This window comes from Microtus oregoni, unplaced genomic scaffold, assembly GCF_018167655.1.
Source record: "Microtus oregoni isolate MIOR12 unplaced genomic scaffold, Mior012 000002F_ref0000024, whole genome shotgun sequence".
Lineage (NCBI taxonomy): Eukaryota > Metazoa > Chordata > Mammalia > Rodentia > Cricetidae > Microtus > Microtus oregoni.
This window is the reverse complement of record NW_024543061.1, coordinates 12,426,892-12,453,225: the sequence shown is the minus strand read 5'-3', so window position 1 is coordinate 12,453,225 and position 26,334 is coordinate 12,426,892. Positions and strand designations below refer to the sequence as shown.

The 26,334-nt window shown below is 45.7% G+C and overlaps 1 protein-coding gene and 1 long non-coding RNA gene across 2 annotated transcripts in view; one reads left to right on the top strand and one right to left on the bottom strand.

Moving 5' to 3' along the window:
* Positions 1 to 6,734: 6,734 nt before the first annotated feature.
* Positions 6,735 to 26,334, bottom strand: part of LOC121437935 — a 20,331-nt gene continuing 731 nt past the window's right edge. The window contains exons 2-3 of the long non-coding RNA XR_005973017.1: positions 11,001 to 11,051; positions 6,735 to 7,027 (exon numbers count right to left, since the gene is read on the bottom strand). This is a non-coding gene — a long non-coding RNA (uncharacterized LOC121437935). The remainder of the gene's footprint in view (positions 7,028 to 11,000; positions 11,052 to 26,334) is intronic.
* Thnsl2 (threonine synthase like 2) overlaps positions 26,119 to 26,334 on the top strand; it is a 19,518-nt gene continuing 19,302 nt past the window's right edge. The window contains exon 1 of the mRNA XM_041638056.1: positions 26,119 to 26,152. The gene's annotated coding sequence lies outside the window, so the exon portion shown is untranslated. The remainder of the gene's footprint in view (positions 26,153 to 26,334) is intronic.

The following is a 26,334-nucleotide window of genomic DNA, read 5'->3' as shown; positions in this document are numbered from 1 at the left end:
GGTCACGGGCATTAAAAAAAGGAATGTATGACTTAATCTATCAATCAAAATAGAGAAGGACTCAAACTATGGCCCTTAGTAGCCAATCCTCCATCTTTTAAACCCAGTACAGTGAGATAGGCTGTAGCCTGGGACCCTCGAATACTCACGTGGACCACAATTAATCTTGATGATGTACCTCTCTATAGCCTATATTATCCCTTAGCTCTGAATAAAGTCTGTGAGACTTACTTTAACTAGGTGGATGAGAGGACCGGGAACCTGGATACACCCAACCCTAGAGTCCGCTAACCAGAGATACTGCCTCTGAGCTGCATCGCCAAGCCCTGTTTGCTTATTAAGACAGGGTAGGCCATCCTCCTGCCTCTGCCTGCCAAGAGCTGGCATTACAGAGGTACCATGCCCAGGCTATGCTGGCCACACCCTTTAAGCTTTCTGTACACATAAATAGTGCTCCTTCAGGAGATACCCAGTGGTGTTGCTAGGTGCTAGGGACTTCACACATGTTAAGGGATGTTGTCTAGTGGTGTCCTTCGTGGACTTCACTAGTTTATGTACGTCCACCACCAAAGCTGGAGCCTTTTGTCACATCTTTACAGCCTTGGGCATAGTCACTGTTACTCTGGTGAGCTCCTTTGTATTTGAACACTTCTTCTCCTTAAGCTTTCAGTGAAAATATGCACATATTGTGAGTTGTTTGTTTAGGTTCTTGATCTATCTTTTCAATGAGTTGGATTTTTTTTTTTTTTTTTTAGCTTAAATAGATTTACAGTGTTCTGCCTGCAGGCCAGAAGAGGGCACCTGATCTCATTACAGATGGTTGTGAGCCACCTTGCGGTTGCTGGGAATTGAATTCACAACCTCTGGATGAACAGCCATCTTAACCTCTGAGCCATCTCTCCAGCTCCGACTTGGATTTTTTTTTTCATTATTGATATTGGGTGAGTTTTATATTCTTGTAGCTTTCATTACACAAGCCATATTGGTTCTCCTGCAGTGTTCTTTTGTGCGGAAATTATATTTACTTTCTTTTTTCATCTACAAATTTAAAATTTTTACAAAGTCCAATCCACTAAATGTGTTCTTATGATCTTTGTGTTTTATATAAAAAGTTTTCTATATTTGAAATGATTAACTATTTTACATATTTCTTTTTTTTTCTTTTGGTTTTTCGAGACAGGGTTTCTCTGTGGCTTTGGAGCCTGTCCTGGAACTAGCTCTGTAGACCAGGCTGGTCTCGAACTCACAGAGATCCGTCTATTTTTTTTTTCTTTCTTCGTTTCATTGTTTTCTTTTGTGACAGGGTCTCGTGTAACTTAGGCTAGCCTTTAACTTCCTGTGTAGCTGAGGATGACCTTGAACTGAGCCTCTGAAAGCAGACAGGATCATGCCTGGACGTCAGATCTATTTCTAATATTTCTTATTTTGTTATTTAGCTCTTCAGTAGTCTGGAATTTGTGACTGGTATACTATCTTTATTTTCTGTAAGCTTCAAGTTCTTACAAAAATACAGACACTATTTCTACCTGTCTTCTGAAGACCCACAAATAATGGATCTCTCTGTCCCCCAAAACTCCATTCCAGCTCCAGGAATGAGAGTAAACCCAAGAAGAAACCCATTTCTAAGGCAGGAGAGAAATCATCTCCAAGGACTGGTGCAGGTCAAATGGAGGCAGATGGAGAGGATACGTACGGAGGCAGATGGAGAGGATACTTACGGAGGCAGATGGAGAGGATACTTACGGAGGCAGATGGAGAGGATACTTACGGAGGCAGATGGAGAGGATACTTGCAGCTATCAAACAGGGAGGAAGGGGTGTGTAAAACTGTCGGGGGAAGCAGACGCTGAGCGTACTGATTAGAATGGTTAGCACAAACTAAATAAACGTGGAGAGGCTGCCAAAGCTGAGACTGCCCTTGTAAGGTCTGAATCACCTTGCCCCTTGTTTCTGCAGTAGTAGAACCTGTGTAATGTTCAGCAGACTCAGAGTGTAGTATCAGACAGACAAGATGTTGAAGGAGGCTGTTTGTTCATCCCAGTCACCCAGAACTGAAACAACACCACAGAAACTGTATTAATTAAATCGCTACTTGACTCATTAGCTCTAACTTATTGACTGACTCTTACATATTAATTTAACCCATTTCTATTAATCTGTGTATTGCTACGTGACTGTGGCTTACCTGCTTAAGTTCTGCCTGGCTCCAGCAGGGCTACATGGCTTCTCTCTGACTCTTCCCTTCTTTTTCCTCTTTTTCCCAGCATTCAATTAAGTTTTCCCTGCCTAGCTCTGTTCCCCTATAGCTCTGCAATAGGCCCAAAGCAGTTCCTTTATTAACCAATGGTAATCACAGCATACAGAGGAGAATCCCACATCAACAAGAAGTTCAGGGTTAGTCTTGGTTATGTAGTTGAGCCTCTGTTTTAAAAGGAAATATCAAAATAAACAATATGTTATGGCATGTGAAATACATAAATTCAAATTTCAGTGTCCATAAATAAACTTTCTTAAAACTCAGTCATCCATTTTGACATGTCTGTGGTTGTTTTTGCACTGTGAAAGGAGAATCGAATACTGGGGGTGGGGAGAAGACCACTCCATGAAGGATGAAATTTTGTTGAGAGTTGGGGCAAACATGTGCTACACAGTGTGTGTGAAATAATGCAAGGCACCAGTGACATTGTCTCTTCTAATGTGAAGAGGGCAGTCCTTTATCGCATTACTCTGGGCCCGCTCCACTTTCAGTACTGAAAGACACTGTGCAGGCAGAAATGGCACATTTTGGCAGCTATGGTGTCTGAGAGCTGGGTTCGTTTGTTGTAGCTGCCATTGTTCCACACTACATCCTTAAGCAATAGACCTCAATGCACCCACAGTTCTGGAGGCTAGAAGCATGCAATGCAGTGTGAGCAGGGCCCAGGGCCCTCTGAGGGAGGTACCTGTTCCAGGTTGCTCTCCTGGCCTCCAGCAACTGAGTTGGGTGACTTCAGTCATCACTTGCATACTAGCTGGGTATGTCTCTGTTTCCAAATTTCCCCATTAGAGAATGACAACAGTCATTCTGAATTAAGACACCTGTAGTGGCATTTCATTTTTATTTTAATAAATAAAACTTGCCTGAAGATCAGAGAGTAAAACAGCCTTACAGACCAGGCAGTGGGAACACACACCTTTAATCACAGTGGTGCATGCCTTTAATCTCAGCCATAGAGAGAATTATAAAATGGGAGGAAACAGCTCTCAGGTTCAGTCTCATTCTGAGATTCCTAGAGGCAGAAACATCATTTCAGACTGAGGTCAAGGTAAGAGTCAGTGGCTGACTGCTTTGCTTTTCTGGTCTTCAGGATGAACCCCAATTTTTGTCTCTGAGTTTTTATTATCTCGCTTAAGGCACACCCTCTCCACTGTACACAGAAGTTTCTGTCCCACCTGATCCAGCAGCTGTTCAGTCTCAAGTAAACATGTAGAGGTTTATATTAATTATAAACTCTTTGACCCGTTGTTCAGGCTTATTGTAACTAGCTCTTACAATTTAACCCATAATTCTTATCTATGTTTAGGCATGTGGCTTGGTAATTTTTCTCAGTGTGGCATTCTCATTTTGCTTCCTCTGCATCTTGCTTGTGACTGTGTCTCTGCCTTTCCTCTTACCAGAATTCTCCTAGTCTGATCACCCTGCCTACTCTTCCTTCATGGCTACTGGCCATTCAGTGTCTTAGTAACCAATGTGAGTGACAAATCTTTACAGTGTACAAGAGCACTATCCAACAGCACCCCACTTCATTGTGACCTCATTTTAGGCATTTGTATCTGTAGTAATCTTGTTTCTAAGTTAGTGGGGTGTGAGTGAGGAGTCAGGACTTCAGGGGAGACTTTCAGAGAGATGCAATTCAAATCAACCCTTATAAGCCCCTCGCTTCCTGGAACAAATTAGCATTCAGACAACTCCTTCCCTTTTCTGATTTCTGCTCTGCCTGTAACATGGAGGGAACTCCCATCTGATTCACTTCTCTTTTATCTGGCATCCACCACTAAGCCTTCTCATAAGCTTGATAGATGGTTCAGTGGTTACAGACGCTGCTGCTTTTCCAGAGTACCAGAGTCTGAACCCTGAGCACCCAGATTGGGCAGCTCACAGCTGTCTGAAATTCCAGTCAGGGGATCTGCTAACATCTGACCTCTAGGGAACCTACACACACACACACACACACACACACACACACACACACACACACGCTTAAAACCAGCATCATTGATGGGAAGACATCAAGAAGAAATGTTTCAACATAAAGCTCTCTTTATTAATTTTGAACAGTTAAATACGGAGTGAAGAGTTATTTATTTAAAGTCTTCTGCTGATTCTTTTGAAGACATGTCCTGAAAGTGAGAAAAGAAATCATGAAATGGTTACCTGATGTTGAATAAAGAACAAATAAAGTTGTTTCCCTAAGTGGCCCCAAATGTGTTAGCACACAAAACAACCCTCCCCCAAATCCTCAATTTCTTTGATTTTCTTTCTAAAATACCATACTAGATCTTTGTCATCTCCCTTTCTCATGTAGAGGGCTGCCCTGGCAGTCATGAATCATTATCTTCATCACTAATAGCTCATGTGCTCTTAACCGCGGAGCCATCTCTCCAGCCCTCTGGTTCTACCCTGTATCAGCTGGATGATTTTGGATGACCTGATTATGAAATTCATTGTCTACCTCTCTTCCGGAAGGATTTGGGTGATGTGTTGGATCAGGTAATAGGCTAAGACCTAATGCAAGATGACTCCTCTCTGCTGCCCTGCACTGCTGTGTAAGTGAGGGATGAGAGTTGGGACTGAATAATTGTTCCATAGTTGACGTCCTCCTCTCCCAAGTGAGGGGGGTCCATTTGGGCAAGTCATGACAGCCTCCACAGACAGGGTTCTGCCTTCTGTGACTCCCTAAGGCACATTCTGGGCCAAAGAAGAGCTGGGAGATACAGCTATGGGAGGAAGACTGCATAATCCTGCAAACTGGGGGCAGGATACGGCTGACAGCTGGCATGGAGCCTGACTGTTTAATATTGGATCCCCAGAGATTGGTAGCTGCAATGAACTTGACAGTCGTGGGACTCCACATCAATGTTAGGTGGGTAGAGAGGCATTTGTAGGCACCTTAGCTGTAGAAGGTGGCCGCCTCTGTCACTTGCTTAGTGCTGAGGTGGAAGAAAAGGCTGTGGCTATTAGTCGCTCTGACATCATCAAATAGGAACAACAACCGAAGAGCGTCGCTTTTGTATAGGTTTGGCACTGATGGCAGGCACTGCTGCAGAAGCCACTGAGGTCTCCTGGACAGCAGATCTGCAGAGTGAAGTCTGGGGACATCGCTGAATTGAATGGGCTTCTGTCCTTTAGGGAGGTTTGTGGCCCTATCGCAGCGGAGACAGGAAAAGACAAGCTGTGTTCTGTGCATCCTGACCCGTACCTCAGCACACCGAATATTTCTCAGCCCATCTTGTTTGGCTGCTGTTGGGATGGGGAAAGTGGCAGGGAGTGGGCAAGGAGAAGAGGTTGACTCTGAACGGAAGGGAGACAGCAGGTGAATTAGAAAAGGGTGACCCTTCCTCAAGACACTGCTCTTCTGTCAGAAAATCACCCTGACATTCGGCCCTGGTTCGGTCAGAAGAAGATGGCTGCAGATGTACTGAGTGTAAATCTTTACTGTCCTGTAAAGAGGGGTCCAGGTGGGAAGGAAGGCCCTGCTATGAATTTGATTGCCATACATGACATCGGATAACAACATGTCTTGTCTCCATATTCTGAACCAATAATCTCCTAACCCACAATGTTCTGGCATTCAGTGGACGTGGGGTGAAATTATGGATGGAAGAAAATGTCAGGGCTTCTTTTGCTAGCATTCAAACTCGTGGGATGTGATCTAGAAATGCGCAGAGAATACTTAAGTGGCCCCCAAACAATGCTAAGATCCAGGAAAATCCCAGCTCTCTGGCCTGGGCACAGTGATACAGACCTGTAATCTCAGCCCTTAGGAGGCAGAAGCAGAAAGATGCTGAGTTTAAGGCCACTTGGGGGATACCTGGCAAGATGCAGGCTCAAAACGAATGAATGGGTAAGCGAATGAGCGAAAGAATAATTAAAGAAGTCACCCAAGCAATGGCAGAGACATTGGCCAAGGTAAACATCTGCTTCCACAATGGGCCATTGGGAAAGCCCTATATAGAAAAAACACATGACAACTCACCTCTCTCATGGGCAGATCACGAGATGCCTGTTCCATTCCTCATTTTCATGAGGAATGCTGTATATGGAGAGGTGGAAATAAGCAGCAGTCAGAAGAGGCAGAGACTCCTGCTGAGCCTGAGGCACAAGGCTGCCAGGAACGGCAGGAACAGACAGAGCAGACGCACCGTCCACTGGCTACCCTGGGCTGCGCAGGCTTCAGAGGGAGGAGCAGGTGAGAGGACCCACAGCCCCGGATCTCTGCTATCATCTGTCCACTGCTCCCACAGCCCACAGCTAGCTGACACTGCTGGCTAGGGCCACACACCTCACTGCCCTGAGGAGGTGAAGTTACTCTGACTTAGCTAAAGGTTTTCCCTGGTACCGATTTGCCCCAGTTCCAGGCTCTCCTTGGAGGACTCTGAGAGCAAGGAGCACAGTGCCTGGGAGACGCTGTGACTGAAGATCTTGCCTTGTGTCCCATTTCCCCCACATCCTCCACTCAGTAGAGGTCAGGCTTAGATGGTGGCTGATCAGCTGTGAGACAGTGAGAGCATCTTCTTCCAGAGCTGAGACATGGTGGGGATTGTTAGAGAACTGTGAAGTACAGCGCTGAGACAGTGAGCCGTGGCACCTGGCTCTAGCAACTGTTCTGGAAGCAGTGAGTACCTGCAAGAGATGCCACATACCTTCGTCCCACTGACAGGCTTTTGGTTGCTGGTTCATGCTTAGAGGACGGGTTTTGGATAGCTGGCAGATGCTTAGAGGATGGCTGGTTTATTCTTAGTGGATGGCCCCTGCAAAATTTCTGTCTCTGCAAGGTCACAGCACATAAAAGAAACAGTTGGAAAAGCAGGCAACCCAGGGGCCTCACACACTCATTGCAAATCTATGGGTAAGCAAGGCCGTTGGCTTCTGACAGAGAAGGTCAGCGGCAAGGCCTGTCGATATCTTCCCAAGTAATTTTTTAAAAACACAGGTTCTCATGCAGGCCCCAAGCTCACTAGATAGCTGACATTGACCTTAAAATTCTAATCCTCCCATCTGTACCTCCCAGTGCTGGGAGTTCCGGCCGGTGTCACTCTGCCCGGTTTATGTGGTGCTAGAGTTTATACTCTATAACTGAGCTGCATCCCCAGCCACCAAGCCACTTTATGTAAGGACCATCCTCTGGCCAGACCACCCCCGCCTCCACAACTCTCTGCTTCTCACTCGCTCTCCTCCCCATCCCCTCCTACTTCAGTGGCTTGGATCTTGGAATAAGAAGATTATGGCCTCCATAGCAGAGGGCCAGAAAGCTTATCTTCAGAATCAAATTATCCCTGAAGTAACGACGGAGGTATTAGTAGTTGGGCCAGGACAGCATGTATGAAACAGGGCCTGAGTTCACCCAGGCATCCTGTGTCCTCTGGGGCAAGGCTCTCAGAAAGATACTACTGAATCTTCTCCCTTCCCCATAGGGCATTGCAGACTTCAGAACACATCTGTGCTTTTACATGAATGAGGATTCATGGAAAGCACCAGGTTGATAGCAGGATCCAGAGTCTTTTCATAGCCGAGATGCTGAAAGCAGTAAGTGGTTAGCCTGCAGAAGAGGCTGAGTCCTGGGATGGCCCCAGAGATCCTCCTTTCCCTGTGGTTGCTCTTCCAATTCTTTTCCCTCCTGTCACCCTCCCAGTCACATTGCACCCTCTGCTCATAGGGGTCCCTCTTTCTTGAACACATCACCACCTACTACTTGGGACTGCTTGGGTCCCGGGCTCAGCCTTCATAGCCACTGATTCTTCCACAGCCTTCTCTACCTGGGGAGGTGTAAGAAGTTAAAATGGGGTCCCTGGGATCCAGCGTCTGCTTCCACCCCAAATGCAAACACTCCCTACCTTGTGACCTTGGTCACAGCTATTTCCCCTTTTTTTGGCTTCTGTTACCTCTATTATAAAATGGGAAAATAACAGTGATCAAATCAGAGTGTTATCCTGGTGATTAAAAGAGGCGTCAAAGTAAGCAGTGTCTGGTATAAAATCGTCCATGTTAGGGGACACTTCCATCTCTAGACCGTGCTCTTATAGTTGTGGTTCATCACAGTCTGTCTCCCTGGTTGATATTTTAGGCATTGTTCTTAAGCCACTGTTTGCTAACCCCATTCTAGAAATTCAGGGTTCAAATGCCCCATCTAAGTGTGTAGTTTCAACTGCTTGCTTGCTTTATTTCCTCCTAAAGCTGCCAACCAGGATGTAGCTTTTCTGTTCTTTGCCTTTAAAAACTCCCCATAAAATGCATTCAGGACTGCTCTGTGAGAAATGTTTCTTTCCAGGCAGTTGCTTGCAGCTTAATACAGACTCCGAATTCATTCTGTGGTTGAGAGTATGGTCTTTGGGTCTCTACCCTGGAACAGTTTGACCCGGTGTGAGAGTCTCAGTGAGGGCTCTTCTAAGTTAGGATGGCCTATGGGCGTGTCAATGAGGGATGTTAACTGAGGTGGGAAGTCCCAACCTAAAAGTGAGCACCACCATTCCTTAGATTCTGAATTGTGCGAGTGGAGACGCATTCATTTCTCTCTGCTCTTGACTATAGAGCTGAATAGCTACTTCAAGGTCGTGCCGATGTGACTTCCCCACCGTGGAGGACTTGAACCTGGTACTCTGAGCTGAAATAAGCCCCTTCCCACCCACATTGCTTTCAGTTTCAGTATTTGATTACAACAACAGAAGTGGAACTAAAACCTCCAGCAAAGAAAAAGATAAGGCAGTCAGGGCTTTCCCGGCTAGGGGGCAATAAATGACGTGGAGAGTTAAGTCAGCGCAAATACCCTGTGACCAGTGAACCATCAGGGCCAGGCAGCTAGAAGCCTGGCAGGCCGCTAGTCGCAAGTGTCTCTACAAATGCAGCTGGGCTCTGAGGCCAGTGGGAGAGGTCAAGAAAGGACTACAGCGTTTGGCCCCAGGTCAAGAACCACTAATCTGGAAGGTTCTGGTTAGACACACGCATATGAGGGCTTGTGTCGAGGGTGGGCATTGATGTTCCAGAAGATAGCGTGAGAAGCTTCAGACTAACAGCTACAGCAGTCTACGGCAGGGTGTGCCCTAAGACCCCAACACAGACTGTGGTCTCTGGAGTTTATAGAAAAATAGTTTAGAAGTCCTTTTCTGCACACCTGTGCACACCTGTGCCCACTCAGGGCTCTTCTCTTTCAGTGCACTCGCTGTGGGAGAGGGCATCCTTCAGAGCAATGGTAACAGAATTAGCAGCACGTGTGGGAATGAGGGACCTGACCCCAGCACAGACGGCCACTCTGTGCCTTCCCTGCTCTGCCCTTTGCTAACAGGGTCAACAGTCTTGGGAAGACGTAGCTGTGGGAACAAAGGGCATGGGTCAGTTGGTTGAGTGCTTGCCTAGCACGCACAGATCCCAAAATTCTTTCCCTATTAGTCATAAAAGGGTGTGGTAGCCCAGGCCTGTAACACAACAGGTGGAGTTAGGAGGATCCGAAGGCTAAGGTCATTCTTTGCCTCATAGTGAGTTAAAGGATAGCCCAGACTACACGAGAGTGTCTCTAAAGGAGGAGGGGGCTTGGTATCTGTGAATCTTTGTACGTCCAAGCAGAAAATGACCAAAGACGAGCTTCTGTTTCTAACGAATGCAATGGAGCTGAGGCCGTTCTCCCAGAAGCATGCTGGGGAGGTAGCCATTATTTCCTTCTGCCAGCCACCCCTAAGCGACATGCTAGAGTGTACAGGAAGTAGAAGGTGAATTTAAAAAAGAACTCCATGATGTATCTTCCATGAGGTCACTATCCAGGATGGGGTGAGAGTTTGTGGCGATGCAACTCTGTGGGGTTCATCCAGGCATCTGTAAGGAACCTGCCAACCATTGGCTCAAAAGTGGTACTTCAGTGAAAGCCTTGCTTTGGTCTGTTGTTGGTGTCAGTGGATCAAATAGACTTTTGTTCATATCTACCCAGGGAAAGCAAGTTAAACAAATGGTTATCAATATGAAGGCCAGTTAGTCCAACACAGTCTTTCTTGTTAGACTCAACAAAGCTAGGAGGGATGGAGCTCACACCTGCCTATCTGATAGCACCCTCTCACAAAATTTCTGAAGGTCCAAAAGAGAGTGCTCTCAGGCTTCACACACATTGTGACCGCGGTGCTGTGAGATGCTAATCACTGACATTCTTGAAGAACGCAGCAATGCAGACAGCAAGTCTGCACAGAGCCCGCGTGCAGTTGCAGCTGCTCTGGAGTGCTGATGGCAGCCTCTACAGAGCTTCAAGACCATTGAACCCTGCATCTGAACAGCTTGCTTAAATCTCTCCTGTTCTGCCTGTAAAGTCTTGCCCTTTCTTCCTGTCTGCACATACATTCACTTTTAGTGAATTGTGCATTAGAGAATCCCAGTCTCTCCCTCTCCCCCCTCCCCTTTCTTTCTCTCCCTTCCTTTCTCCATTCCTCCCTGCTCATTGGTTAGATTGACATGAGTATTTGCTGAAGGATGGATGGATGGATGGATGGATGGATGGATGAGGTTCCCTATCACCTTGGGCAGCAGAGGTGCCCCTGACCTTTCTAATCAACTACCTTTGGCCCAGACTAAGTCCAGGAAGCCCCAGAGGAGGGCCAGGCTCCTTTATTCCCGGGGCTCTAAATCCAGGGCCCCCAGAATTGAGACTGTAAGGTAGCAAGTAAGTGCGTTTTGACACCAGCTCAGCCTCCATGTGGAAGTGAGGCACATCTCCCTGCTATTTGCAGCGCACACACCCCTTTCCTCTGACCCCAATGGATACTTACCAGGATCTACTGAGCGGTGTCACACAGTCATAGAAGAGGATCTGAATCCACCTTAGAAGGGAAAATGAAAACAAACAGGGAACCATCAGCAAGCTTCTGTACTTCATCAGACAGCATGGCCCAAGCCATTCCCGGATCAGTCTGCTAAAGAGATTGGGAATGGCTGATGGAGAAATGTCATGAACACCTGCAATCTCTCCAGAGAACTTCCTTCCCCTCCTTCAGCCCTCTTGGAAAGCACCCACTTGTCTGGCTAGTTGACCACTGTCTTCTCCAGGCAGGTTTCCATCAGTCCTCAGCATCCTGGCTTAGGAGACTCCTCTGCCACTCAAGTGAGCATATCAAGACTGCCTCTCATTATGTCTTCTATTCCCAGACTCAAGCTGCCACATACGGAATATCACTTTGTGATCTGATGTCTTCAGTGACTCTTAAGGAGGCCCTTAAGGACTTCAGTCCACTTTCCTTAGTTGGATTCTCTGATACTGTGTTGAAACACCATTGCCAAACGCAACCTGGGGAGGAAAGGATTTATTTTGGTTTACACGTCTATATCCCAGTTCATAATCGAAGGAAGTCAGGGCAGGTACTCATGCAGGGCAGGAACCTGGAGGCAGGAACTAAAGCAGAGGCCATGGACGAGTGCTGCTTACTGGCTTGCTCCCAATGGCTTGTTCTGCCTTATTTCTTTTCTTTTTTTTTTAAATTTATTTACTTATTAAAGATTTCTGTCTCTTCCCAGCCACTGCCTCCCATTTCCCTCCCCCTCCCCTAATTAAGTCCCCCCCCCTCAGCCCGAAAAGCAATCAGGGTTCCCTGTCCTGTGGGAAGTCCAAGGAACCCCCCACCTCCATCCAGGTCTAGTAAGTTGAGCATCCAAACTGCCTAGGCTCCCACAAAGCCAGTACGTGCAGTAGGATCAGAAACCCAGTGCCATTGTTCTTGAGTTCTCAGTAGTCCTCATTGTCCGTTATGTTCAGAGAGTCCGGTTTTATCCCAGGCTTTTCCAGACCCAGGCCAGCTGGTCTTGGTGAGTTCCCAGTAGAACATCCCCATTGTCTCAGTGTGTGGGTGCACCCCTCATGGTCCTGAGTTCCTTGCTCGTGCTCTCTCTCCTTCTGCTCCTGTCTGCCTTATTTCTTATAGAACCCAGCAGCACCATCCCAGGGGAGGCATCACCCACAGTGAGATAGGCTCTCCCACGCCAATCATCAATCAAGAAAATGCACCTAGCTTGACATTTTCTCAATTAAGGTACCCTGTTCTAAAATGACCCTAGCTTGTGTCAAGCTGACATGCCACTAGCCAGCACAGCCTCCATTCTTTACCCTCGTCTGCACTTTCCTTAATACACTTAAGAAACAGGCACGGTGATAATCGGCCAAGTCAAGGTTTGCAGTTACATGTATATATCATGGGTTTCTCCATATGTAGTCCTGGGGTGCATGGCTCAGTCTCCTTCACCATAATCTTCCCAGTTACATAAGAATATATTTGTTTTTCTACCCATACTACAAATATTTATTAAGCATTAAATTGATTCCAGCCAGCGCTTTGCTCACCCTTTTTACTATCCAGGGTTTTTAGTAAGCTGTCATCCTGGGGAAATTTACAGAGCTACAATGCTGAGTCAATCCTGTGTGCTCTCTATAGTTCCGAGGGGGTTCATGAAGACCAATCACATGGCTTCTAAAGGCTACAAGCAGCTCCTTTGCCTGCAGGGTTGTTGCCATGCAGAAGGTGAAGATGGAGGAAAAGTAGGCCTCAGAATGTACAGCCTTAATGTCGAAGTGTAAGATCAACCAAACAGATCGAGCGACCCAAACTTACTTTCATCTCAGAAAGGATCAAAGATCTTCCTGTAAGACTCCAAACTGGGAAGCTGCTAGAGGAAAACATTGTGTAAAAAAAGCTTCACTTATAGGCAGAGGCTATAACATTCTGAGCATCCCTCTGTCGCTCAGGGTAGAAGAGCAAATGACACTTCATGGAATTGAAAAGCCTTAGCAAGCAAAGGAAAGCCATTGCCCTAATGAAGAGAAAGCCTAGGGAATGGAGAGGCATGTGTGTAGTGATAGGAACAAGCAGGCCTACTTTTCGCCCCAGCTGGCTAGCTTTACACCTGAAATAACAACACACAAATTGTATTCATTTAAACACTGCCTGGTCCATTAGCTCTAGCTTCTTACTGGCTAACTCTCACATCTTGATTAACCCATATCTAGTAATCTGTGTATCACCACAGGGTCGTGGCTTAACCAGGAAGATTCTAACCCACGTCCATCTCGGGCCGGAGCTTCATGGCATCTGCCTGACTCTGCTTTCTTCCTCCCAGAATTCTGTTCTGTCTACTCCACCCACCTATCAAAAGGCCAAGGCAGTTTCTTTATTGACCAATGAAAGTAACACATAGACAGATCACCTTCCTACATCACGTGTGTGTGTGTGTGTGTGTGTGTGTGTGTGTGTGTGTGTGTGTGCATGTGTGTAGGTTTGTGTGCTGGTACTCATATTAGAGGAGCAGCAGGTGGCAATTGAAGTTCAAGGTTTTAGCCCACCAGGAGGAAACTGGTTAGGCAAGACCCCGAGACCACAGACCCAGGAATGTCTTGCTTCTGCTTTGCCTTTGCATATTTGTTGCTGCTACCTTTCTCTGGTATCTGGCATGGTGTGAATGGATGTGTGGAGATCCCACTGCCTGTAATGCAGAGTGTTTATCTTATGGAAATATCCCACTCTACTGGGCATTTTTATCTGTGGATTATTATGAAGATGATTACTTCCTAAGCTGTACTGTCTAATTGATAATAATGTTAGTTTAAATATTTTTTAATATTTTTGAATATCTTTGATGAATAAAAATAAACACAAGGAAATGCTACATAGCCAGGGATTATGAGTTTCATCTATGGAGCTGCATAGACTATAGCTCAAGTTAATTATTAAGAAAAACAGTTGAGTCCCAGGAGCCAGGCTGGCTCAAATTCCTTTAATCTTAATGCTGAAAGATGTAGTCACAGGTTTCAGTGTGTACGATTAGCTGAAACAAAACTTTAAAATAACTTCAGGTTAGATCAGATGTTTTGATCACAGCTTTAACATGAAAAACCCCAAAAAGCAATTTAAAGTTCACAAGGACTTATAGCTGGTATGGAACGTCCTTCTATACATGTGTTGCTTTTATTGGGTAATGAATAAAGAAGCTGCTTCTGACCAATGGCTTAACATAATATAGCCAGGCTGAAAGAGATATATAGAGAGAAAGAAGGCAGAGTCAGAGAGAAGCCATGTAGCCCCACTGGAGACAGACACTGGAGATGGAACTTTACCCGGTGAGCCACAGCCATGTGGTGATACACAGATTAATGGAGATGAGCTAGTTTAGGATGTAAGAGTTAGCCAATAAGAAGCCAGAGCTAATAGGCCAAACAGTGATTTAATTAATACAGTTTCTGTGTGGTTATTTTGGGTCTGGGCAGCCAGGAACAAACAAGCAGCCTCCTACAACACATAGCTGAGGTAAAAATTTAAAAAAAAAAAGCAGACCAAGTGTTACTAACTGACATATTTTCTTGCCAGGGTTGATTGATGATCAAAGGTGATGATTAATTGTTCCTATCCCTGCTCTCAATCTCCTGAGATAAAAAAAATATTAATGAATGGGTATACATCCTAAAGATCTAAGTATAGCTGATTGTTTTTATGTATAAAAGTTGAGTTTGTGATTCCTTTAAGATTTCTTATAAGATTAACTTTCAAGATAAATAGTAAAAGACCGATTCTTTCTTTGTAACCATAACATGCAGCCTGCCAACAAAAGAGTTGGTTATGAAAAAATACTATCTACTTGCTCATGTTCTGTTCATCTGCAACAAGTTACTTAGATATAAATGTATACGGATTATTGGAGTGACTTCGTGTTTGAGTATGTAAGGGAGATGAACAATATGTTTATTTTATGTGTGCTCTGTAGGAATTCAGCAGCATCACTGTATGGGGTACATATTAAAATGAACAGCTGTTTTTTGGCAGTGTCTTGACTTTGAAGACTCCTTGTAGAAAACGATGATTGTTTTGCTGAAGGAGCATTGCAGCCATTCTATGGCCTTGGTCACAAGACACCTCAGGCACTGTTGAGGTCCAGCCCCAACATAAATTATATCTCAGACCAGTGTGGAGGTGTGGGAATAATTGAGGCACAATTCACACAGCAATATCTGAAGCGTTTATTGTCCAAACAGCTTTTATATCAAAAGGTAAACTGAGGGGGAAGTTCATTAGCATTCTGTTTCCTGGGTCACAGGTCTTAGGTCATGCCTGCAACTATGGCTACTCGGACACATAGACTGAATTGACACCTCTTTCCCAGGCGATCTCCCAAATTACAAAGAAGCAGCGGAGTGACATTAGTATGTCCTGACCCTTTGTTTAGGATGGTGGCAGTTTGTCTGGAAAGGCTAGGTGACCACCTTCTGAGTGGCAGGCGCAAATTGTACCCTGAAATTCTGGCCACCATACATTATGGAAATATGGGCCTGTATAATATGGGCCCTACAAGGCACACCTGAGGCTCTTGTAGTATTGTGTATTACACACAATGCATAATAAAGGTCTAGAGTCATGGAGGCATGTGATACTCCAGTAAGACATGTAAGTTAAGATTAGGAACGTTGGTATGCAGAAATACTTTATGTAGCAATCAGTGAATACACCTTTGTATGGCTGTTTGGGGTCCAGTTCAGTTCATCAGAAGAAACTAGACATGGGCCTTAAAATTTCACCTTGGAGTGCCTTTTTTCTTCAACCGACAATGAAAGAACATGGAAAGAATACAGAAGAATAGAGAATAAAGGAAACCATCAAGAGTATGGTTGTCTTTTTCCTTAACCCCCTCTGATAGAAAAGTCTAGTACACACCAACACTGTAGATTCCTGAGTTCTGCACTGCTGAAGGCTGGTCCCCAGGCAGCTATAGGTGTGTATGAGTATAGGTGTGTGTGCGTGAGCGCGTGTGTGTGCCTGTGATTCGTTTACCTTAATTGTTCTAGTATTAATAAAAACTTGGGAGTCAGAAGTTGAGACAAAAACCTGATAAATCCAAAGAAGAGCAGAGGAATGATCATTTGCCCTACTCTCCTCGTTTCCCAGATGAAAAAGCCCACACAATCTCTCCAAGTCCCTTCTCATCTCTTCCTGTACCTCTCTATCTGACTTTCTTGGTTCTCCAACATATCTATGGCTAATTCCAGTCAGCCAGTTACTGGTTACACCCTCTGATTCAAGTTGTAAAGTCCTGGAGTGTCGGTGCGAACAAATATCCCACACCATATGTGTGTAGGTGTGTGTGTGTGTGGTATGTGTGAATTAATTTCATTTTTGAGACAGAATCTTGCCCTGCAGTCCTGCCTTGTCTGGTACTCACTGAACAGCCAGAGTTCTTTCCAGATTTGGGATTCTCCTCCCTCAACCTCCTGAGTTCTGGGATGGCGTACATGCTCCATGTTTTAGCTAGGGTTTCTATTGCTGTGAAAAGACACCATGAACACAGCATTTAATTGGGGTGGCTCACTTACAGTTTCAGTGATTCAGTCCATTGTCACTGTGGTGGGGAGCATGGTGGCAGGCAGGCAGATGTGGTACTGGAGAAATAGCGAGAGTCTTACATCTTGCAGGCAACAGGAAGTCAACTGAGACACTAGGTGGTATTCTGAGTATAGGAAACCTCTAAGCCCACCCCCACAGTGACACACTTCCTCCAACAAGGCCATACACACTCTAACAAAGCCACACCTCCTAATACTGTGACTCCCTATGAGATTATGGGGGCCAGTTACATTCAAACTCCCACACTCTGCCATGCCTGACGAGAAGTCATTAGCAGCTTATTTGTTATCATGGAAATCGGGGTCCTGAGATGTATTTGAGGTTTTTCAGGTGATGTCCTGAGTGCACCTGTCACCCCCGTTGTCAAGGACGCACCTTAGATGGACTCGATATGTCTCACCGGATCCGTCACATCAGGGCAGTAAGAGGGCAGCATTAGAGAGCCGGCTCATGGTTCCAGTTCTGTGTGCCGCCAACAGCCGCTCTGAGTCCATGGGATACCTAGGGCCCTCTGCTCTGAGTCCACGGGTACCAGGACCCTCTGCTCTGAGCCCACGGGATACCTAGGATCTTCTGGAAGCCTTTGCAACCTCACTTGTGGGTGTGGGAGGTGCTTGTTTCCTCTCTACCAGTCTGGTCATCTGCTACCCCAGCTCCTTTCCCATACCCCAGCATCTATTCTCAACCCTGCTCATTCTTTTTTCATTCTATGGTTTTTCCATCTCTTGATGTTGCTTAAATTGCCCATACTTCCTCATTTGTGTTCACTTAAAAAGGTGCTAAGGGACATAGGGCAGGCATCTGCAAGGCAGACACCACCATGTCCAGCTCCAACGCCTCACCCTAGGCAGCAAATGATTTCTCCATTTCTGGTGAAAAAAACTTTACCTTACAAAATTGCCACTGATTTTTTTGAGATTATGCAGATTTATAATTTTTCCCGTGGCTTTTTGATTCACTGAAAATCATTTCATAATTCAGCTTCTTAAACAGTTTCTTCTTTTTTTTTCTGTTTCAACCTCGTTGGGCAGCAATGGACCAATCTTCAGTGGACAACTTCACTTACTGAATTACAAAAGAAAGAGCCCTCTGTGAAGGGCTGCACAGCCAGCAAATGCTCACAGGGCATGGTAGCACATAACTGTAATCTCGGCATTTGGGAGACGGAGGCAGGATGGATGCATCGGGTCTGAGGCCAGAGGGACCCACCGAGTAAATCTGGCCAGCCTAAGCCACCAAGCTAGATCCTGAATAAATAAATAAGCAAATAAATGAATGCTTGCAGTTTTGTAGGTTGCCCGTCTGGTCACTTGGCATAAACAACTGTGCTATTTTGGAGCGGAGACAGTTGGTCCTTTCTTCATCTTACTGTCCTTTCCTATTTTAAATAACCTGGGTATTTGGGATGCCACCGCCAGTGGGATTCCTAATATGCTCTGGAAACCATTTTCTTTTTGGTGTCTTCTTTAAGGAATGAATCTCAGGTATGTTTGGGGGTCAGCTTCATAAGTTTACATGAATTCCATAGCCCCTCATCTTCTGAACCAGATTACTTCTTCCTCAAATGCACCCCATTTCCTCCGGCTATTTTAGTCTCTAGGGCTTCTTTTGTGAAACCAGCACCCTCACTGACCTCCAAAGCAGAGGGGCACAGGACACTAACAGCCCTGGCAAGGACTCTGTTTTAACACCCCCACCCCTGGGTCACATCCATTCTAGACAAACGCCTGGGTTTGGATTAGTCAAGTCCAGAAGTCTTGCAAGCCTGTGGACAGAGCTCTTCGTGTCACTTATCTGGTTGGTGACAAGTGGGCAGCGCAGACATCAGCCCTAAGTCCACTGCCACCCGCGGCTTTAACCCCCTTTCCATCACATCTTCTTCACTCGCGGTCTTTGCTTTGGCGCATATCTGTTTCATTTCCTTTTAAAGTAGTTTAAATTCTTGAATCATTTTATGCACGTATGTAATGTATTTTAGTTGCATACTCTTCCCCCCACTACTATAGGAATATTACAGTCTCCTGCTGCGCATCCCAGGCAGCTCCGCTGGTCTCCTATAACAGGGTTTTCCCGAGGATGAAGTGAGGGAAATTTCTGCTCCATGGGAAATGGTTGTGTTAGTCTCATCAGAAGGAGATGCACGGAGTGGGTGCCCTAGCCCTGGGGAGGAGACCCCAAGCTCGGCTTGTTACGTCAGTCCAATGTGGAAAGTCCAAACGCTTCAGACTGTTGCTCCTTTACAATAGCTGCTTAACAGCAAACAGTAGAGCCGTGAGAAAAAGCGATAAAGGACGCTGCACTTGGAGAGCAAGAAAAACGCGAGGTGCCTTGTGACCGACATGAGTGTACACCTGGGACCTGACTAGGAGAGAGGCCAGGAAGAAGAGAGCGCTCATGGGAAAATTCCACTGTTGCCAATTCTCTTTCCGCTTCTTGGAAAACTAGGATTTCCTCGATTCTTAAGCCCTTTTGGAAGATTAATTAGATTTTCCTTTTAATGTAAAAAAAAATCTATCTCCATCGTCTAAGGATCGCACCCCATTCCCCAACACACATAGAAACCAAAATGAGCTGACCGTAAACACCTGTCCCATGTATAACATAAACACCTGACCAAATACTGCCACCTAGTGGGAGTTAATGTAACTGCCTTCATCCATGTGGGCACAGTCAATACCAATATGCAGGAGCAGCAGTCAGGTATGACTGTTTGTCCTACTCACGCGTTTCTCGCGTTTCTCGCTTCCTCTGGCCTCTCATTCTATTTATCAGTTTCCAGTGCACAGGGTAGTTAGGGGCTGGCGGGATTGCTCCGTGATGCAATCTTGTTGCAGAGCTGCCCCTACCCCCTCAGCCCTTCCCAATACCTGAAGGTAGAGCGGCCGCCAACAGGAAGAAAGTGGTCAAGTAAGGGAGGCCACTGTGACCAGCATAAAGTGATGGAGGAAGAGAAGGTAGAAGATGCCTGGGGTGTTGATCTGATGTTTGATCCCCAGAACCCATTTGGTAGAAGGAAGACAACTTCTAAGCGTTGTCCTCTGAGCTGCACCTGTGTGCTAGGCACACATGTGGGCACACGTGTACACAACCACGCAAATAAATAAATGCAATAAAAACTAAAACAAAGTTTGCTCATGTCTTCTAGTCTTAGTGTCACATAACATAGGGTGACAAAGTAAGGACTTCTAGGGTGTGTAGCAACGGAACACCTATTGTCTCCTAGGAAAGACAAGCAGCCTAGGTACGCTTCATGGCACTGCATAAGCCAGGTGTAATGGCAAACACTTTTAATTCCAGAACTTGGGAGGTGCAAGGAGGAGAATCGGAGTCCAAGCCCTTGACTGTGTACTGGGTGAAGGCCAGCCTCAGTTCGTGGAACCTTGTCCCAAAAAGAAAAAGCATGGCTTATTCTGAAAAGGAAAAAGGTTGGGGCTGCTCCTTCACCACAGCAGGTGAGGATGTAGTGTTTCAAACTGAGACTGGAGAAAGGACTCGGGGCCACGTGGGCTCAGAAACAAACTCTAACAGCAGTGGGTGTTATCGCTAAGCCTTTGATCACCGAGTGCTGGAGCCGGTCCAATAGAGAGGATACGGGGATTTGGGATGGACAGGATGAAGAGGCAGTGAGGAGGTGTCTGTCAGTTTCCTAGGAACAGAAATTGAGTGGTTGGGGCCAGCAATACGATTCTGACAGTAAGCGCACTTGCCTGATGTTGGGTCGCTGTGGTCACATAGGAGAAGAAGAGTGGACTTCCAAGTGTGGTCTCCTGACCTGTACAAGCTGTACACGTGCACACACATACACAAATAAGAATAACAACCACAGCAATGACAACACAAAAAAATGAGGTAGTTAGGATTTTGTTTGAAATTTTGGAAGAGAGAACAGCTCTAGGAGGGAGGCACAGACTCCAAAGAGCCCCCACCAGCCTCAGGTCTCACCCAAGCTGACCACCAACTCACCATATCCGCAGAGAAGATGACCCTGAATTTCTGGCCCTCCTGCCCCCCCCCTTTCTATGTGTTGATGAGTTTAGTGTTTCCTTCTAGAGGTAGAAAGTGCTATGGTTGCACACATTTGTTTAAGCAGGTGAGAATAGGTCTAGTTCAAGGAAGCCCCAATACCTCAGGCATCCATCTTGGGCTCTCGGGGTGGACTGGAACTCACATCCTCATGCTCACATGGTAAGCGCCATTTCCCCAGCAGATCCCAAGGTTCTATACAATTCAAGGTTTCTGAACAGAGGGAAGGTCTGACTTGCAAGTCCTTAGAAACTGGAGAGAGCCTCTCCTTCAAGGCCAAGACGTTTCTAACACTCCAGGGAAATTAGCCTGGCCTGCCCCCTCCCCGAAGGATTTGCTTCATGAATGATCTCAGGATACAAGAAAAAAAAGGCAGCACATAAAGCACCTAATTTGAGTAGTGACTTAATTCTGCATCAGTGGGGAAGACCGGGCAAGAACAGTTTTCCTGTTCGTATGAACAAACACACCTTTGAATCTCTTTGAATCTGACTCACTCTCATGCATACAAAGTGGACCAGGAAAAAGAGATGTGACCGAGCAAACGTCTCTAAACACACAACACACATTGGGTTAAAGAGTACCACCTTAGCAGTTAAGACCTTGGTTGTGCTTGCAGAGAACCCAGGTCTGTTTCCGAGCATGCACGTGTTGGCTCATAAATATCCATAACTCCAGTTCCAGGGGATCTTATTGAGGTTTATGTTGGGGAGTTAACCCCCATAAGCCTCTCAGGATTTGGAAGGGCCACTATAGCAGGCGAAAACTGGCTAAAGATATCTGACATAAGTCTTCTTATAATGCTCTCTCTAACGTGCTCTTGATGTGCCCTTTTTGATGTTCCTCACTGTTCTTCCCATCCCACAAGGTTTCCAGTTTATAGACCCACACAGACATAGTTAACAACTCTCTGGTAAATAACAGTAATATCACGTGTGCATCTCTTAGGGCTAACAGGATGGGTAAAGTAGGCGCTGGTTGTCTTATTACTGCCTCAGAGGGGGCGTGGCTGTGAAACTCCCCTGTAGATACTTGGAGGTTTAGTATGGGGCTTTGTATCAGTGCAGAATTCTAAGAATAAGAAAAAGAGGGGTTGGGTGCTGACTACATTTGTGTGGTCAGTTAGACCAAGTCAGGAGTCTTGCTAGCTAAAAGAAAGGGAATGGAATCTCCTAGCCCTAGAGATAACATCTAAGGTGGCTGGACCAAAAGGAAACTCCAGTAGTGCAGGTAGTGTAGGATCAGGAGCCTGGCTTTTTCCAGCTTCCCAAGTGGCGGCTTTGTTCCCACTGATGCCTAAGTGAGAAGCATTTTCCTTCTCCAGGGCCTTTTCCAGAATTCAAGGCACCCTGTATATATATTCTACATATCAAGATTATATGGCCAAAGGAAAAGTCATCCAGTATAACAGTGCATCTGACAGCTATACCCAACAATTAATACACTGCTGCGATATTATGGGATGAATCCCACTATGAAAAGAGAGGGACACTATGGTTTCACAAGGTTTACAGAATGACAGAGGCTATTCAAAATGCAGGTTTCCAAAGCTTTGCAAATTGGGTGTAGCCTAGTGATTTTGCCAGCTCGTCTCTCACTGTACAATGCTTGTGGTCACCAGCAGGATCTGAAATCCTCTATGGCCTCCATGGACACCGCGCATGCACATGGTGCACAGACACACAGGCAAGCAAACACTGATGCGTGCGCGCGCGCACACACACACACAGACACACAGCCTCTTCAGATGGTAATGGAAAAACAAGGAGACAGAAATAAGAACAAAACTAGTTGTGTCATTCTCAAATATACTCTGTTGCCATCTCAAAGTTATTGAGTAAAACCAGGTATCAAAATATTAAAGGCATCTCCTGACTTGTAAAAATGCTATCCTAATTAAATTCAACATTGATGGAAATTATTTGGGGTAGTAGGGAAGAGCACAGACTTAATATGTATACGAAATGTTCTGGGAGTCGGGCAGTGGTGGCGCACGCCTTTAATCCCAGCACTCGGGAGGCAGAGGCAGGCGGATCTCTGTGGTTTCGAGGCCAGCCTGGTCTACAAGAGCTAGTTCCAGGACAGGCTCCAAAATTACAAAGAAACCCTTTCTCAAAAAACCAAAAAAAGAAAGAAAGAAAATGTTCTGGGGCTGAGAGATGACTCAGTGGTTAAGAGCACTGGCTGCTCTCCCAGGAGACTTCACTTCCTAACACCTACACTCACTGGCTCACAACCATCTGTACTTGCAGCTACAGGGGAATCTAACACCTTCTTCTGGCTTCCATGGGCACCTGCACTCATGTGAACATACCTCCACAAAGACACACACAGACATATAATCTAAAATAAAATATTTTTTAAATGAAGAGGTTAAAAAATAGCAGGGGAAGAGGTTTTGTTTATCTCCAGGGATTTAGAAATGGCTGTTGGTGAATTAGACCATGATGCAGTCAAAATCCTTCTTCGACATTTTGTTCTCTCAGTGACAGTGTTAAGGGACAAAGGGAAGGACTGGGGCCATTACCATATGCTGCATTAAAGAGACACACTTCTCTTTTAAAAGGAATCGGCATGTGCTTGTTATCACACTGGCGTAGTACTGTGCACACTGTTGATGGTTTGTTTTCTCCTGCCAGCCCACATGCCCGGAAGGGTACAGGGTTGATACCAGCAGAATTAATTGGCTCTGCACTTTGAGAAGTGTCTCGGCCCACACATCCACAGAAGGAGCCAGGAGTGAAGGGACGATAGGGAGAAAGATTCAGACATCACTAGTCTCAGCTGACCCCCAACCTGAAGGAAAGATCCACTGCCTTTGTCTCCCTACCCTTTCTATGTCAGTGGTTCCCAACCTTCCTAAGGCTGACCCTATACTACAGTCCTCTATCGTAAGGAATCATCAGTGACCCCCAATCATAAAATTATTTAATTGCTACTCCATGACGACTGTAAATTTGCTACTGTTATGAATCGTAATGTAAATATCTAATATGCAAACCCTGTGAGGGTGGAGGCCCACAGGTTGAGAACCACGGCCCCATGTAGTCTGTCAACTAGAAATGAAGTCAAAGGCAGATTCTGAAGATGTTAACACTAAATAATCATCCAGTTTAATTAACCCACTGTCTTCTCAGACCGCCAGCTCTCTGAATAAAGGGTAGTTTTGAGAATCATCTGAAAATAGTAGATAACAGTAAATCCTGGATTCTGGTTACAGTAACAACATTCTCCCTGGGACTCAGTCTATCACTTGGGGCCCTGGACACTTTTCCTATCTGAGAAACAAATGTGTGTGTGTGTGTATGTATATTACAACTTTTTAAATTTTATTTTCTTTAAAAAACAGTATTTTTCATTTTATATACTAATCCCAGTTCCCTCCCCCTCCTTCCTCCTGCTCCACCCTTCTCCCCACTCCAACCCCCCCATCTACTCCTCAGAGAGGGTAAGGCTTCTCATGGGGAGTCTACAAAGTCTGTCACATCACTTGAGGCGGGACCAGGGCCCTCCCTGCTATATCTAGGCTAAGCAAGGTCTCCCTCTAGAGAGAATGGGCTCCAACAAGCCAATTAAAGCAGTAGGGATAAATCACAGTCCCAGTGCCAGTGGCCCCACAGACTGCCCCAGCAATACAACTGTTGTATAGCTCAACTTTAATTACAATTTATATAGCATAAGCTTCACTTCCTTAGCACGCATAACTTCATAGTCTTTCATAAATTTACAACTCTGTGCAACCATTATCACTATCTAACTCCAGAAGGTTTTCCCCCAAAAAGAAACTCATTAACACGTGGGAGGTGGGGGAGAAGAACCAAAAATTCAGGGTCATCCTCCCTGAGGAGGACATAGTGAGTTGGCCGCCAGCTTGGAGGAGACCTTCTGAGGCTGGTGGAGTCTGTGCTGCCCTCCCAGGAGCAGTCAGTTCTAGCCTGGCTCTATCAGAAGAAGGTATGGATCCTTATGAGAATCACAGAAACTTGGGGTTGGAACTTGACTGGTGGATGGGGCACCTCATGATGTTATTAAGTTACAGATTCGAGTGGACTAGCAGGATAAGGTTGAGGCCACATGTGCTTAAAGCTTTAGGCTGCATTCCTGCAGTGGCTTCCAGCCACTCTTTGTGTGGAGGAGTTAGCCTTGACTTTCAAATTCACAGATGCCCCCAAGGATCTGTCCTCAAGATGTCCTCAAGGAGGACAGTCAAGGCCACCATGGTTGATTACAAACTGAAACGAGAGTCCAAGGAAGGAGAGGCAGAGAAGCCCTAGTCAAAGCTCTGGCTGATCACAGCTGCTTCTTGTCCCCACTGCATCCACTTGGATGTCCAGCCTCCTTGTACCCTGCATTCTGCACAGATTTGCCATGAACACTGTGGATGCATGCAAAATACACTGATTAATTAATTATCTTAATCCTGTGGTTTCTTTCAGCTCTCTTTTGTCATCTTAATGCAATTAGCGTATGTTTTAATTACATGCATGGCCTCCGAACTGAAATCAACTTTGACAGCGTGAGAAGTGAATTTTACCCAATCTGTTTGGGGCAAGATTGCCTATAAAATTGCCTTGGTCTGTTTATTTTTATTTTGTATTATTTTTTGTGTATGAGTGTTTTGTCTGCATGTACGCCTGTGTACCACTTGCATGCCTGGTATCAGCGGAGGTCAAAAGAGGGAGTCAGGTCTTCCCTCACCCCTCCTCATCTAGAATTCCAGATGGTTATGAGCTGCCATGTGCGTGCTGGAAACTGAGCTCCGGAAGAACAGTCCATGCTTTGAACAGGTAACTCACATCTGTAGCTCTGGTCTGATTATTTATAGAACTAATTGCCGTATAGTTTTAAAATCTACATATATTTTAAAATAAAATCCTGTTAAGAAGATGGAAGAAGCTCTTATATGGTAGTTCCTGTGCTGAACACCCCAGGAAGCAGCTCCTAAAGAGCAATTCAGCTGATCCTCCAGCCTTAGGTCCTCTCCCTGGTGAGGGATCAAAGTAAGCTTCACACAATATTCTGGCTGCCCTCTGGCCCCAGGATGGTGCTGTCCTATAGGTCTGATAGAGCCAGGCACTGTGGAAGAGCCAGCCCCGTGGACGGTGCTGCTGTCCTTGGATGCTCATGAAGACGTCTTTGGGAACACTGTGACAAACACTGCTGACTGTCGTGGCATTTCGTGAGCACCAGTTTCTTTGGCCTCTGAATGGTTAGGTGCATCTCATGGGATGCACAGAAACACTTTGGAGACGGTCCCTAACTGACTTTTACCCCACGGTGTGCTGGCCCCTTGGACGCCTGTGTCAACTCCATGGCAAGCCTCTGGCGCCATCTTGTGTTTGGAAGACCTATCCCATACCGTGAGCACAGACAAGTCTCCTATTGAGGAGACTGACCCAGTCTAGTCAGCGGCAGCTGGGTGGGTGACAAGGGGATGGTTTGTGTTCTGAAAGCTTAGGCAGCAGATAACCCGAGGAAACAGAGGCCTCAGGAGGAGGAACAACATCAAAGATCAGAACTTCAAGGTAATTGAGTTCCATGAAGAAGAGGCCGGGGAGGTAGAGACAAGGAGAGGAGAGGGAGAAACTGAGTCGGATTTTGCCCTAGAGTAGATTTATGTTTGATAGAAAAAGTATTATCCTAGTAAGATTTTTTTTTTGAGCTAAGTCGATGCACCCATCTGGTGGATTTTAGCACAGGCCAGATC